This window comes from Manduca sexta, chromosome 18 (assembly GCF_014839805.1).
Source record: "Manduca sexta isolate Smith_Timp_Sample1 chromosome 18, JHU_Msex_v1.0, whole genome shotgun sequence".
Lineage (NCBI taxonomy): Eukaryota > Metazoa > Arthropoda > Insecta > Lepidoptera > Sphingidae > Manduca > Manduca sexta.
In genome coordinates this window covers 9,758,460-9,772,551 of record NC_051132.1, presented here as the reverse complement: position 1 = coordinate 9,772,551, position 14,092 = coordinate 9,758,460, and the positions used below count along the sequence as shown (strand labels likewise).

General features: G+C 37.6%; 1 pseudogene; it reads right to left on the bottom strand.

Annotated features, from left to right (window-relative positions):
- Position 1: 1 nt before the first annotated feature.
- Positions 2 to 12,181, bottom strand: LOC119189656 (annotated as a pseudogene).
- Between the last annotated feature and the right edge of the window lie 1,911 nt (positions 12,182 to 14,092).

The window sequence follows — 14,092 nt, the reverse complement described above, 5'->3', positions numbered from 1 at the left end:
ATGATGAGCCGCGTGGGATAATTGTCACTTTGTGTAGTGGATGGGCGTCCTGTGAAATATAAAATATTTTCTAAAGCATTTAACATTTCATAAACACCAATGTGTCTTAATGAAGCTTCTCGTCAATCTTCAACTATCACTATAAGCATAAATATTACTTACTAACGAAAACAACGTCTCCGAAAAGCCAACCAAGTCTCTAATCCTCTTGTCAATTTTAAACTATCACTAAAAACTCAGTCCAAACACCCCAGTCTCCCCTTACCTTAGTGTAATAGGCGACGATCGCATGCCCTCCTTCGTGGTAAGCGGTGATGGTATTGGCCTCTTCGTCGGGCAAGCGCGACCTCCGCTCCGGACCCATCAGCACCTTGTCCCGCGCGTCTTCCAGGTACTTCATTGTTACCGTTTTAGCGCCGTCTATTGCCGCTCTGTAACATAATTAAATAATATTGCGGTTACTGCGGTTAGATGTAGTGTTAGTTGTGTGTGTGGTTGTTGCAATTCTATAATTTAGTAAATTAATTTTTATAGTGGTAGGTACAATGCGGTGTAGTGATCGACATTACTGTCCATGGTATGAACTAGCACTAAGAAGCATTTCCCATAAGAGAACATAAAGTTCTACATGCCAACCCAGCGATATAAGATGTTACTTGACAGTTGTCATATTAGCCAAATAATGTTCTTCCTCCTTTACGGTATATTCTCAGTGCTATGATGTCATTCTTCCAATGAGATTTAAAGGAAATCTGCAGCGTTAGGCACTGGATTGGCTGTGCCCGCGGCATTGCTGATGTTTGGGGACCACTTAACATAATTTAGGTAGACAGTTTGTTTGCCTTTATAAATAAATAGTTTTGCTCGCGGCTTCGGCCGCGTGAAGGTGTTTTCAGGATAATTTTTATTCTTACTTACTTGATATGTATCGTTATATTATGATCAAATTAGACAAAATTATTATAAATTGTAGCCTATGTATTATTCTGATGTATAATCAATATTACTGTAAAGTTTCATCCAAATCCGTTCAATAGTTTATTCGTGAAAGAAGAACAAACATACATACATCCAACTTCACGAACTTTCGCGTTTATAACATTGGTAGGATAGGGTACCTGAGCGCGGCCTGGTTGACCATGTTCTCGAGGTCGGCGCCGGTGAAGCCGGTGGTGTGTCGCGCGAGCGTCCGCGTCCACGTCCAGCGCCGCGCGCACGCGCGCCAGGTACAGCTGCAGGATCTCGCGCCGGCCCCAGTAGTCCGGCGTCGGCACCGACACCTACAACACGCATGCCACTACACAACACGCTCTCACAGCCTATGCTACCACTATCGTCCCCCCCTATGAGGGATAGAGTATCATTACTAAAGTAGTAAATGAATTGATAAAGATACAATTTTCGTCAATATTAAAGAAGTTTGGGGCTAGCGCTGCAAGGTAGGTAGAGTATTTGAGACTTTTCAAACTCCTACAGTCTTACTTATAAACATGTTTTAGCATTAAGAGGTGGTTAAGAATTGCTTAAATAGCTGTCAAAAACATCACCGGTTCCTAGTTTAAACCTTATTGAGAGTCAACATGGCGGGTTTTGACTTGTAGCTGATGTAATAAATTTGTGTTTTAACTAATCATGGCTTTACGAATTTTTATAAGTAAGACTGAATATCTGCAACTTTAATTTATTTCGAATAATATGATCATTGACACCACTACAATAATATAGTCATCCAAATCTACTACTAGCGATATGTATTTTTTTTTGTCCTCATTACCTCGACATCAAACCGGCCTGGTCGCAGCAAGGCCTGGTCGAGGTCATCGCGGCGGTTGGTGGCGCCCAACACGATCACACCCTCGTTCTGATGGAAACCATCCATCTCCGATAGCAGCTGGTTTATTGTCTGCGGAAAAAAAATACCAATATTACTTAATACGTGTATCGAGAAATGAATAAATCTTAGAAAACTGCATGATTCGCATTTCTTGGCAAATGGGACATTACAGTCTATAAGTATCTTAGTAATGTTTAAAAAAATATTAATGTTTCTTGTTTTGTATATACCAAAGATAATAAGATATGTTTTATACCATAACATATTCGCATAGAAAAATGAATTATACAAATTTCAAAAATATTACCTGATTCGCGTATGGATGTAATACGCTGTTGGTTCTCTTGGCGCCGACTGAGTCTATCTCGTCGATGAAGATCACGCACGGGGCCCGTTCTTTAGCCGCTTCTGTAATAAGTGAAACGAGATTTGACGCAACATGGTAATAATTACAAAATAAACAAACACACATCACGGCTAATCCTCGGATAAGTAGAGGTGCAACCATGGCACCTACTTTCCGCTTTGTGTGTGCTACTCATAATCGAATGAAGGCGAGCTTGTCGCCATATCGACCACAAATTCTAAACTCTTGACTCTAAACTAATTTATCAAAGCAAAAAGATACGAAAATAATGATTTTCGGCTAAGCGGCGTGGCCGGTATATGTGTGTGTACGTATTGTGCGTGCATTCGTGCGTGCGTGTATGTGTGTGCATTCGAGTTGTGTCCGTGCATTCGAGTTGTGTGCTTGCATTCGAGTAAAGTGTGTACATAAGTGAGATCACCGACTGAATAGGTCCCGCACGCGGCGCGCGCCCTGGCCGACGAGCACCTCGTCGAACTCGGGCCCGGCGGCGTGGAAGAACGGCACGCGCGCCTCGCCCGCCACCGCGCGCGCCAGCAGCGTCTTGCCCGTGCCCGGCGGACCCACCAGCAGCACTCCTTTGGGCAACTTGCCGCCCAGTGACGAAAACTTCTCAGGGTTCTTTAGGAACTCCACCTGAACAATGTCAATACATAAATTTTAAGTTGCTAATTCACACTAATAATTATAAGTGCAAAAAAAGTTTCAAATATCAAATATTATAGTTTGACTTACTTGAACTTAAAAGGCCCCTTAGTAGTCACAAGTTTACCCCTGTATTCATAGACGTTTTTCTGCCTACTACAAAGGCTGCCATGCCATCAGAACTGAGGAACAGGCTTGTTATCACAGCTGTACTCCACCCTTAATAAAAAACGTCTATGAATATGGGGGTTAATAAATAATCTTAGTTCTCAAATTACTCACGACATCCTGAAGCTCCTGCTTGGCTTCATCGGCACCCTTGACATCGTCGAAGGTCACAGAAATATCCTCAGGATCCACCTCCACTTGATTACCGAGCTGGATCCTGCGTATGTTTATTTCACTGATTATAGGGTACTACAAGAACTTATCAGAAATAAATTGAGTAGCTAAGATTTATTGGATTTCAGTATTTGAGTGTTGTACTGGTCTTTCTTATTTTGTGAAAGCTATCAATAATAGGTGCCTCGGTGGCGTAGTTGTACTGCATGCGCGGTACGGCAGCGCTCTGAGGTCCTGGGTTCGAATCCCGGGTCGGGCAAAGTGATACTTGGGTTTTTCTGCTCAGTATCAGCCCGGAATTTGTGCCCGATATGGCGATAGGCTCGCCCCTATCACATCATTGGACGGAACACACTTGGCGAAAATGGGTGCCATGGTTGCGCCTCTGCATGCCCATTCGGGGATAAAATGCGTGATGGTGTGGGTGTGTTGTGTATATCAATAAAAGGTATACCACACAGTTTTTACTGAATTAATGCAATAAGCTATATGATCTTTGTGAATTTATCGTTTGCTTTAACGGTGAAGGAAAACATCGTGAGGAAACCTGCACATCTGAGAAGTTCTCTATAGGACTTTCGAAGGTGTGTGAAAGTCTACCTAATCCGCACTAGGCCAGCATGGTGAACTAAGGTACCTCTGAGTAGTAGAGGAGGCCCGTGCTCAGCAGTGGGCAAGTATATAATACAGGGCTGATATTATTATTATTATTAAGTTATATGATCAGTGGAATTGTAGTCTTAAAAGATGACCCATACTTTACAGAAATATACTGTGTGTCATAAATTTTGTTTTTTTTTTTTACAAATAAGTATATGTTGGCGAGAGATATCACTATGTTTATAGTTACCGGAAAACTGTGCCGCTGACTGAGGCCATTAGGCTCACGAAGATGGCGAGGAATAGGACAATGGTCAGCAACTGCTGCACTAGCCTCAGGTACTTATATGGCTTCTTGTCGCGCAAGTTGTCTGGGTGCGAGCCTGCAACAAGTGATGTTTTGTTGTAGTTTCTTTCAGCCTCATTAGAGATTAGATTAATTCATTTTATATTGATGTTTTCCTTTACTGCAACTATGCTAAGTCGACCGAGCCCCCGACCTGAGAATCTTACGGAAAGGATGGCCAAGTTTCTCTTAATTGAAAATGGAATCCCCTATAACTTTGTTGACTACTGTCGTATAGTCCTTCCAGAGGGCAATTTTTGTTGAAATTGAATGCACACCTATGCATGGAGGACATTTGTAACGAGCCGAGACACGCAGTGCAATGAGTTATGTACAACTCTTGGTTGCTTAACACATTGAAGCCTAAAAGGGACCATGAACATTTCACCTATTTTTCACCTACATCCATCCTAGGAAATTCACTTCCTTCATCAATTTTTTATGCCGTCAGCAAGGTAACCAGTTGCAAGTTCGTAGCAGTTACGCTAAAAAAATAAATTATAATCTACTCTTACCTGCCAAATAACCCTCAGCAAACGCAATCTTGATCTTATCCTTCTGCTGATGCGTGAGATGCGAAGCGTCATCGCTCAGCAATTTTTCTAGCCGCGGCGCAACATCTGGCCCTAGATTTACTGACTGTTTATCTGGAGTCTCTGCTGTGTTCAGCCCTGTGGAAGGAAATTTTATTGAATTTCACAAGCCTTTATATAATATCCAGCTTTACATATTACTATGGGCAATAAGGACATACAAATTATTTCTCTCTGTCTTATAAACAATAAAACATACTTGTGATTATCGCATTGTATAAAAGGTCAAGTAAATAACCTTATATAATATGTAGTGGAGCTACACAAAAGCCATGAGTCAGTGTGAACAGGCCAGCATAAATTGTAAGATACCATTATTTCACAGCAGCCTAAAGTAAACATTTGTTTTGTCCACATTTGGATGTGCTAGTTGTATAAACATAAGCTAATACTATGCTGCAGATTTGCCCTTTCCTTTATTCCAAAGTCTGCAATACACCTTATATTCTTGTGTATTGGAGGTGTTTACACAATAAATGGATGCCATCAGGTGTACATTTTATTCATATTTTTATTTCCATAAAAACTTCTACTGTAGTTTCTTCTTAAATCTATTTTTGCAGGCAATCATTTTAACAGAAGCATCAAGCAAATATAGAAATATACTAATTTAGCAACAATGCCATATCCAGCCTCATTATATGAAAATACTAAATTAAAACAATAAGCCTCATAAACCTTCTTTGAATGCTGTAAAAACAAAAAAAAAAACAAATAAAAGGAACATAAAACCTAAACGCAAATACTGACCGAAGAACTTACGTAGTCTGTTTATAAGGTTTGGATTTCGTTTGAGGTCTGCATGGACACTTCGTTCTGTTTTGAACCCTCGGACTTGTATGTTATAGTTGAATGTTTTTTGCTGCAAGCTGCGTGACAGGGCACCTAGGAAGTTGTCTGATAAGCTGAATCTGTGCACAATGTAATCTGATTAGATCAAGCACAGTGGGGATGGCAATAGGGGACCGGCCTGTGTTTGATTTTGTACATTATTCTATATGTAATGGTTAAAAAATGAGCCAGTAATTCATATTTCAAATATTACTATGTGCCGAAGTGGGTGCGAAGTGGGGATATCGCTTCATCTCTTTCTTTCGCACGCGTCGTAATGCTCTATGACGTCACACGTGGGTATTGCGCCTCATTTCTGTTTCTTATTACTTACCCCTTCTACCGAAATTGAAAGACTTATAACTTGATTTTTTACCGGATTTAAATAATTCTTTCTTTGTTATAATTTATATAACGTAAATATTTCATAATAATAAAGAACAATAATGAGTCCGGTCCCCTATTGTAGCTGAATAGTTACGACAGCAATTTTCATATTAGTATCTGAACTACAAACCCTGTTGTGTTCACTGCCCATATATTTTTTTTTTTTTAATAAATATCTATCTAGATATGTTAATAAATATCTACCCATTCATAATTTAGTTGTTACGTTTCTTGTTATTAGCGTTCTATAACGTAAATTATTACTTTTCTTAATATAATTATATGAGTGAGTGAGTGGGTACAGTTGTCTATATATATTAATGCTTTTTATAGATTTTATGATCCTTTTAAAAGAAAAATACAGAATAAATTCTATTGCATAAGTTCTTTTACAAATTGTAACAAGTACTTATTAAATTACTGAGTTGCTATAATAAAATTTATAATTTTGATACTTCATTTTAGGGTAGGTAGTTATAAAATTATATTTTATAATATCAATTGATGCCATTATAAATGGTACTTAGCACTTTAACATTATAAAATTAACATATTTTGAGAGTTGGTAAGTGATGATTTCTTATATTTACGCGAATGTTAGACATTGAAATTAAACTAATTTTTCGGATTCTATCGCGGTTTTTTGTTTTTGTTCTCCCCGACGTTTCGAAGACTTTGCAGCCTTCATGGTCACGGGGGGGGACTGAGGGTGTTGTTCATCCGCAAAGTCAAAGTTACAATATCTACCTACATTTTACAATTATACAACTTTTTAAATTTTTAGCTGTTGGTGGTCCGATCTACGCAGAATGAGCTCACAGTGTCTTGAAGTCTGGCAGCCGGTCTTTTGGGTTCCGATTTAATTAAATGTAGAACTGGATCCCAGGCTTGTGCAAGCTTCCAACCATCTTCCCTATTGAAATTAGGATGTTTTTAATTTCAATAGCCTCGCGAATCATCCTGGGCAAGAATCGGTGTTCTTTGGCGAGGATTTGTGGCTTGTCTAGTCGCAGATAATGATTGGCGCCTCCTTCAGAGTGTTCAGCGACTGCAGACTTCGTCGAGCGTCGGTGTTTCACGTCAGCTATATGTTCTTTTACGCGGGTCCCTATATTTCTTTTTGTTTGTCCGATATAAGAGGCCACAGTTGCAATCTATTTTGTATACTCCCGGTTCTTGTAGAGGTATATGACACTTGACAGGTGGTAAAAAATTGACTAATCTTCTTAGGCGGCTTAAAATAAGTTTTTATGGAAGCACGCTTCAGGATGTAGCCAATCTTGTCGGTGACTCCTCTTACATATGGTAATACAACCGGAACACGTTCAACTGTGGCTGGTTTCACTCGGTTTCTGTGACGGCAGCGTGGAATTTGGAGCTTGTTGTCTCGCAGCACTTGCTTGACATGTTGCAGCTCAGCGGCCAGGTGTTTCTCGTCACAGATTCCTTGTGCTCTCTGAAACAAAGATTTGCCCACGGTAGCTAACTGTTTTGGATGGTGATGAGATTCACCGTTCAGATATTTATCAGTATGGGTCTGTTTCCGATGCACAGTATGACTTAAGGTCTGATTAGGATTACGGATGATTAAAACATCTAAGAAAGCAAGAGATTTATTCTGTTCTAACTCCATAGTAAATTGGATTTTATTGTTGATGGAGTTGAGGTGATTTAAAAATGCAGTTACTTTATCAGATGGTAAAATTGTGAAAGTATCGTCTACGTACCGTTTATAAAACCTTGGAGTGACCGGGGCTGTACTCAGGGCTGTCTCCTCGAAGTCTTCCATAAATATATCGGCGACTACCGGAGATACAGGGGAGCCCATCGCTACCCCCTCAACTTGTACATAGAACTGATTATTCCACAACATATAGCCAGATGTAAGGCAATGTTGGAGTAGTTCTGCATATTCTACAGGAATGTTATTCTCTGCCAACTTCTTAGATACAATTCTGATGCAATCTTGTACTGGTAAGCTCGTAAAGAGAGACTGGACATCAAAACTGACCATAGTTTCATTGTCAGCTAATTTTAGGTCTTTAATATCGCTGACAAATTGGTATGAATCCTTCACAGACGCTCTAGTGTTTCCTCTAAGTGGTGAAAGCACTTTTGCTACGTGCTGAGCCAATCTGTAGGTTGGTGTGTCGATCTGACTCACAATGGGACGTAGCGGAGCATTTAATTTGTGTATTTTCGGTAACCCATACAGTTTAGGCGGTTTTGCACACGAAGGAACGAGTAAGTTTACGTCAAGATTTAACTTATCGGAGTAATCTTTTATTAAAGAGCTAGTAGCCTTTAATACTTTGGTAGTAGGGTCTGTTTTGACTATTTTATAGGTACTTACATCCGATAAAAGTTGTTCCATTTTATTATTGTAGTCTGACGTATCCATTACTACTGTCGCATTTCCTTTATCTGCACGGAGAATGGTAAGGTCCTTCATCGATCGCAAGTTCTTTAAAGCGATATATTCGTGTTTTGGAAGATTTGGTTTCGGCACTTTCTTTTGACGCAAAATTGACGAAATGTCCTGGCGTATCGCCTCCGAATCTTCGTGTTTTAAGTTATTTTTGAAGAGACTATTCTCAACATTGCAAATAATGTCTTCATACGGTATCCTTCGTGGTGTAACAGCAAAATTTAAGCCTTTCGTCTGTGAAGGATTCATACCAATTTGTCAGCGATATTAAAGACCTAAAATTAGCTGACAATGAAACTATGGTCAGTTTTGATGTCCAGTCTCTCTTTACGAGCTTACCAGTACAAGATTGCATCAGAATTGTATCTAAGAAGTTGGCAGAGAATAACATTCCTGTAGAATATGCAGAACTACTCCAACATTGCCTTACATCTGGCTATATGTTGTGGAATAATCAGTTCTATGTACAAGTTGAGGGGGTAGCGATGGGCTCCCCTGTATCTCCGGTAGTCGCCGATATATTTATGGAAGACTTCGAGGAGACAGCCCTGAGTACAGCCCCGGTCACTCCAAGGTTTTATAAACGGTACGTAGACGATACTTTCACAATTTTACCATCTGATAAAGTAACTGCATTTTTAAATCACCTCAACTCCATCAACAATAAAATCCAATTTACTATGGAGTTAGAACAGAATAAATCTCTTGCTTTCTTAGATGTTTTAATCATCCGTAATCCTAATCAGACCTTAAGTCATACTGTGCATCGGAAACAGACCCATACTGATAAATATCTGAACGGTGAATCTCATCACCATCCAAAACAGTTAGCTACCGTGGGCAAATCTTTGTTTCAGAGAGCACAAGGAATCTGTGACGAGAAACACCTGGCCGCTGAGCTGCAACATGTCAAGCAAGTGCTGCGAGACAACAAGCTCCAAATTCCACGCCGCCGTCACAGAAACCGAGTGAAACCAGCCACAGTTGAACGTGTTCCGGTTGTATTACCATATGTAAGAGGAGTCACCGACAAGATTGGCTACATCCTGAAGCGTGCTTCCATAAAAACTTATTTTAAGCCGCCTAAGAAGATTAGTCATTTTTACCACCTGTCAAGTGTCATATACCTCTACAAGAACCGGGAGTATACAAAATAGATTGCAACTGTGGCCTCTCTTATATCGGACAAACAAAAAGAAATATAGGGACCCGCGTAAAAGAACATATAGCTGACGTGAAACACCGACGCTCGACGAAGTCTGCAGTCGCTGAACACTCTGAAGGAGGCGCCAATCATTATCTGCGACTAGACAAGCCACAAATCCTCGCCAAAGAACACCGATTCTTGCCCAGGATGATTCGCGAGGCTATTGAAATTAAAAACATCCTAATTTCAATAGGGAAGATGGTTGGAAGCTTGCACAAGCCTGGGATCCAGTTCTACATTTAATTAAATCGGAACCCAAAAGACCGGCTGCCAGACTTCAAGACACTGTGAGCTCATTCTGCGTAGATCGGACCACCAACAGCTAAAAATTTAAAAAGTTGTATAATTGTAAAATGTAGGTAGATATTGTAACTTTGACTTTGCGGATGAACAACACCTCAGTCCCCCCCGTGACCATGAAGGCTGCAAAGTCTTTGAAACGTCGGGAGAAAAATAAAAAACAAAAAACCGCGATAGAATCCGAAAAATTAGTTTAGTTGGTAAGTGAGTTATTAACATTTTAATGTGGCTAAATTTTGCAAAAGTTATAAAATTTCCCTTAGCATTTTCATTACATTTGTGGCAAATTTATAAAAAAGTATAATGCAGCAACATCACTAAATTTGTATTTGGATATACTACTTCAAATCAGGATAAGCCTTCAGTCCCTCACCAAGCTCTACATATCTAAAATTTCTTAAATAATGATAACATGAAGAAAAATAAGCTTGGTTTTCTCTCGTAAAAATAGTCCAAAATTTTCTGGGCAACCATAAAAATTCACTCTGTATTGAAATAGTAAAAAATGCGAGGATTTTTTTAAAAATTGGGTTGCAATATGTTCTCATAATCCATTTTGCGCAATCTCCTTGACTGCTTCCCAGGAAATCTTGGATTTTATTTGGAGTACAAAGTGAGAGATTTCACTAGGATATTTAAATATTGGAAAAGCATTATCAGGGACTATGAAATGTTAAAATGATTGCCAACTATTATTAGATGTTAAAGAGGGACAGTTAGTCAGATAAACACGCAAAATAAAATAAGTTTCAGTAATTAGCTAAAGAAATTTTAAACTGTTTTTAGCTGATTATTTTTTAAATCGATTTATTCTTAATGATAATAATGTAGGTGCCAATAGGTTTGATATATTTTTTTTTTATTTTTATAAAAGAATTTTTATAAAAGGCAAAAAAAGTTTTTCTTTTGTTCCCTATATCTATAGGGAAAAATTAAAAATATTCAGATTTAAGACCCCGAAATTACCTAGTATTAAATAAAGTTTATAGACCTGTGTTATTAGCCCTAAGTTTTCCATGTTTTAAATAAATACACAAGACAGATTTTTGTGATTCTTTACGGTATACAGGTGTCAAAAAAGAATAGATCATCATTATCATCAGCCACAGGATGTCCACTACTGAACACGGGCCATCCCCAAAGATTTCCAGATTGCCAAATTGGAAGAGGCCCGCATCCAGCAACCTCCTGCAACTTTTATGAGGTCATCTGTACACCTCATGGGTGGACATCCAATATACATATATTAAAGAATAAATATTTGTTTACATTTCCATCATGTGTATAGTTTCATGTAAAGGTCTATTACACTGTTTGAATGAACTCCAATTAACAAATACAAACACTGTTATTGTTGCCAAGTTTTTGATAAATATGGTATGGGGGGTAAATTATGTATTATTATTCAAAATTGACATTTTGGTGTGGGTGGAAATGAGTATAAATTTGTACTATATTTATATATAATCAGTAGCAAATAATATTAAGAGACATAATTATAGATTGACTATAATATTATATCCAAGTCTACAATGTTTATCAATATATAATAATTTCCACTTTTCAGATATAACCAGTATATTTAGTATGTATAATATGTCCAGTACATAAGGTACATACTGTTTACATTTTCATTTTACTTATTTGAGTATGATATAGAACTTGTATAAAGGTATACTAGAAAATTCAAATAAGGAAAGTGTTGTTACCTGGTGTTCTTTCCGCGCAGGTCGACAGTCATCGTCGGCTGTTCCGACCAACCATTCTTGTTCTTCTCGAAAGAGTCGGAAGACACGTATGATATTTTCCTACATGAAGACAAGCCGCCCAATTGACTGAGCGGCCTTCTGGACAGACCGGCCAACGAAACAACCGACCGGACGTCCACCGAGCGCATTTCTGCTAAAGCATTTTTATCTAAATTCTTCAAACACTCTTGGAAACTTTCACGGCAGATCGTCACATCGTATGCCGCGCTGGAACTCTCTTTACCACTCACATTTTTATTTTTAACATCATTCTGCCTTCTTTGTTTGAATACACTCGAGTAGCGGCTCGATATTTGACTAAAACTAACTAAAATCTGCAATGACAAAAGGTTATGATGCATGACGAAATTAGTATTTGCAAATAATTTGTACCTTGTTTATCAAAATTTATATTTAAAAACAAAATTACCTGATTTTGAGTGTTTATAGAATTCAATGAGAACATGTTACATGAAGATATTTGTATGTTTCAGTTTATTCCAAGTGCACTCGAAAATTTTGTAGGCTCTTACGTCAAACTTGATTCTCTCAGCGAAAAATACAGTAATAGTGATGTTCTGTACCTATCAATAAATGAACATTCGATATATTGTTACATTCGAGTATAAGAATATGTGAATTTAATTCTAAAGAGAAAAAAATATCTGTGATTATTTACCATGTAGATCAATTCGTATCATCTTAATGGTATTGTCCATTGTAAAATCATCTATAATTATGTCAAACCCGAGAAAGTATGGTTTATGATTTAAAACCCCGAATGTTATTACTATCGAGATAGGGTTTTTAATGAGCATTATATTATAGAAATACATTCAATATTAGCTTGGTAATATTATTGTTGTAATTATTATATAAATCATAATAATTCGTAAGAGCCTGCACTTTGATACAACAGACAAACAATGCACAAAATATCTTAAATTCCAATTTAATTACTTGTATCACATCAAATTCACATATTCACATATGTGCGAGTCGTTTGTATCGTTTTCATGATATGTATACTTACATAATCGAATATTTTGTCCTATTATAATTTAATGGGACAATCCGTTTAACCGTCGTTTATTATGTGTAGGGAGTAGAATTCTTTGTTGTGGAGACTATGCGCCGACCATTATTAGAGTCTGCCTATAACCTATATTATGCACATTATACCTAAACTTTGTCTATCCACATAATCGAATTAAATTCGCATCACTATAAAAACTACTTATCTGTTTTGTCTGTAGTGTGATTAGGGGTCACAATGATTTGCAGTCAATATGTATTTTGAGATTACTTTTGTGCGATAAATATTAAAATTGTAAATTATTCTATAGGTAAAAAAAACTTTGTTTTATATTCACTACCTTTTATCAACAAAATGCTTAGAGTATTTTTGGGATGTTTAATAACATTTTTAGATATTATGTTTAATGTTTATATAGTAACCTGATAAAGTTTTTGAACGTTTTCTAGTTTAACATTTGTTCTACCTTGTCTATGTTTTATTTGGACAGTAAATTCCAAAATGGCGACGAGCGATGACGAGCCTATGCATTTATATGAAGTTTTTCAAAACTGTTTTAATAAAATAGCGAATAAACAACAAGGTGAGTTAGAAAATGCATACCGTGGCCGGTCTCGCGCTCCTCGAACGGATTGTCGCGTTCAAGTGAAGTGTTTCATTGTGAAAAACGACCAAAGTGTTTGCGTGTTATGCCATGTCTGTGTTGAATAGCTGCAGCATTTTTCAAAATACGTCCAAATAAAGCGGTTCACGTGTTTCGAAACAACTCAATAGTCTTCTATAATAACCAATGCAGCTGTTTTGATTGCACACGACGCTCCCAAATGCCATAAAAAGCGTACAAAGGCTATGTTTTGATCGCGTTGTAGCAAATGAATGTGCCTACACCATTGTGCCTGTGTGAATTCCGTGCGAAACAGTATTGTTTTACTGGATTTATTTACTTTGACGTCTACGTCCACGTTACTGTAAGGTAAACTGATTAGAATTTTGTGAGATGATTTTTTTTTATTGTCTCACACGTAGTTTGTGTTTTTTTTCCAATGCTTATTTTTTATCAATGGTCGCAAAGTATTGGGAGTTGTTGCGATTTTTGTGAGATGTGGATAGACAATTTCTCTAAATTTTTTATCCAATATTGCATTCTGCGCGTGTTTACACGATTATGTTTATTTACTCTGCGTGCGAGCCGCGTAGTTCCGCGTGTATGTGTTGGTATATTTATCACCCTCATTATATACAAACGTTGTGATAATAAACAAATACCATTTCATATTGCAATTGTTACATGCCTCTACACAGTCATGTATGTGAACAAAAAACATTTGTGATTTTGATATTTAATGACAACAATGGGGATCTTAACTCTTTTTGTAAATGGTTTAATTATTAAAATATAATAATAGTGACTACTTTCCATTATTATTT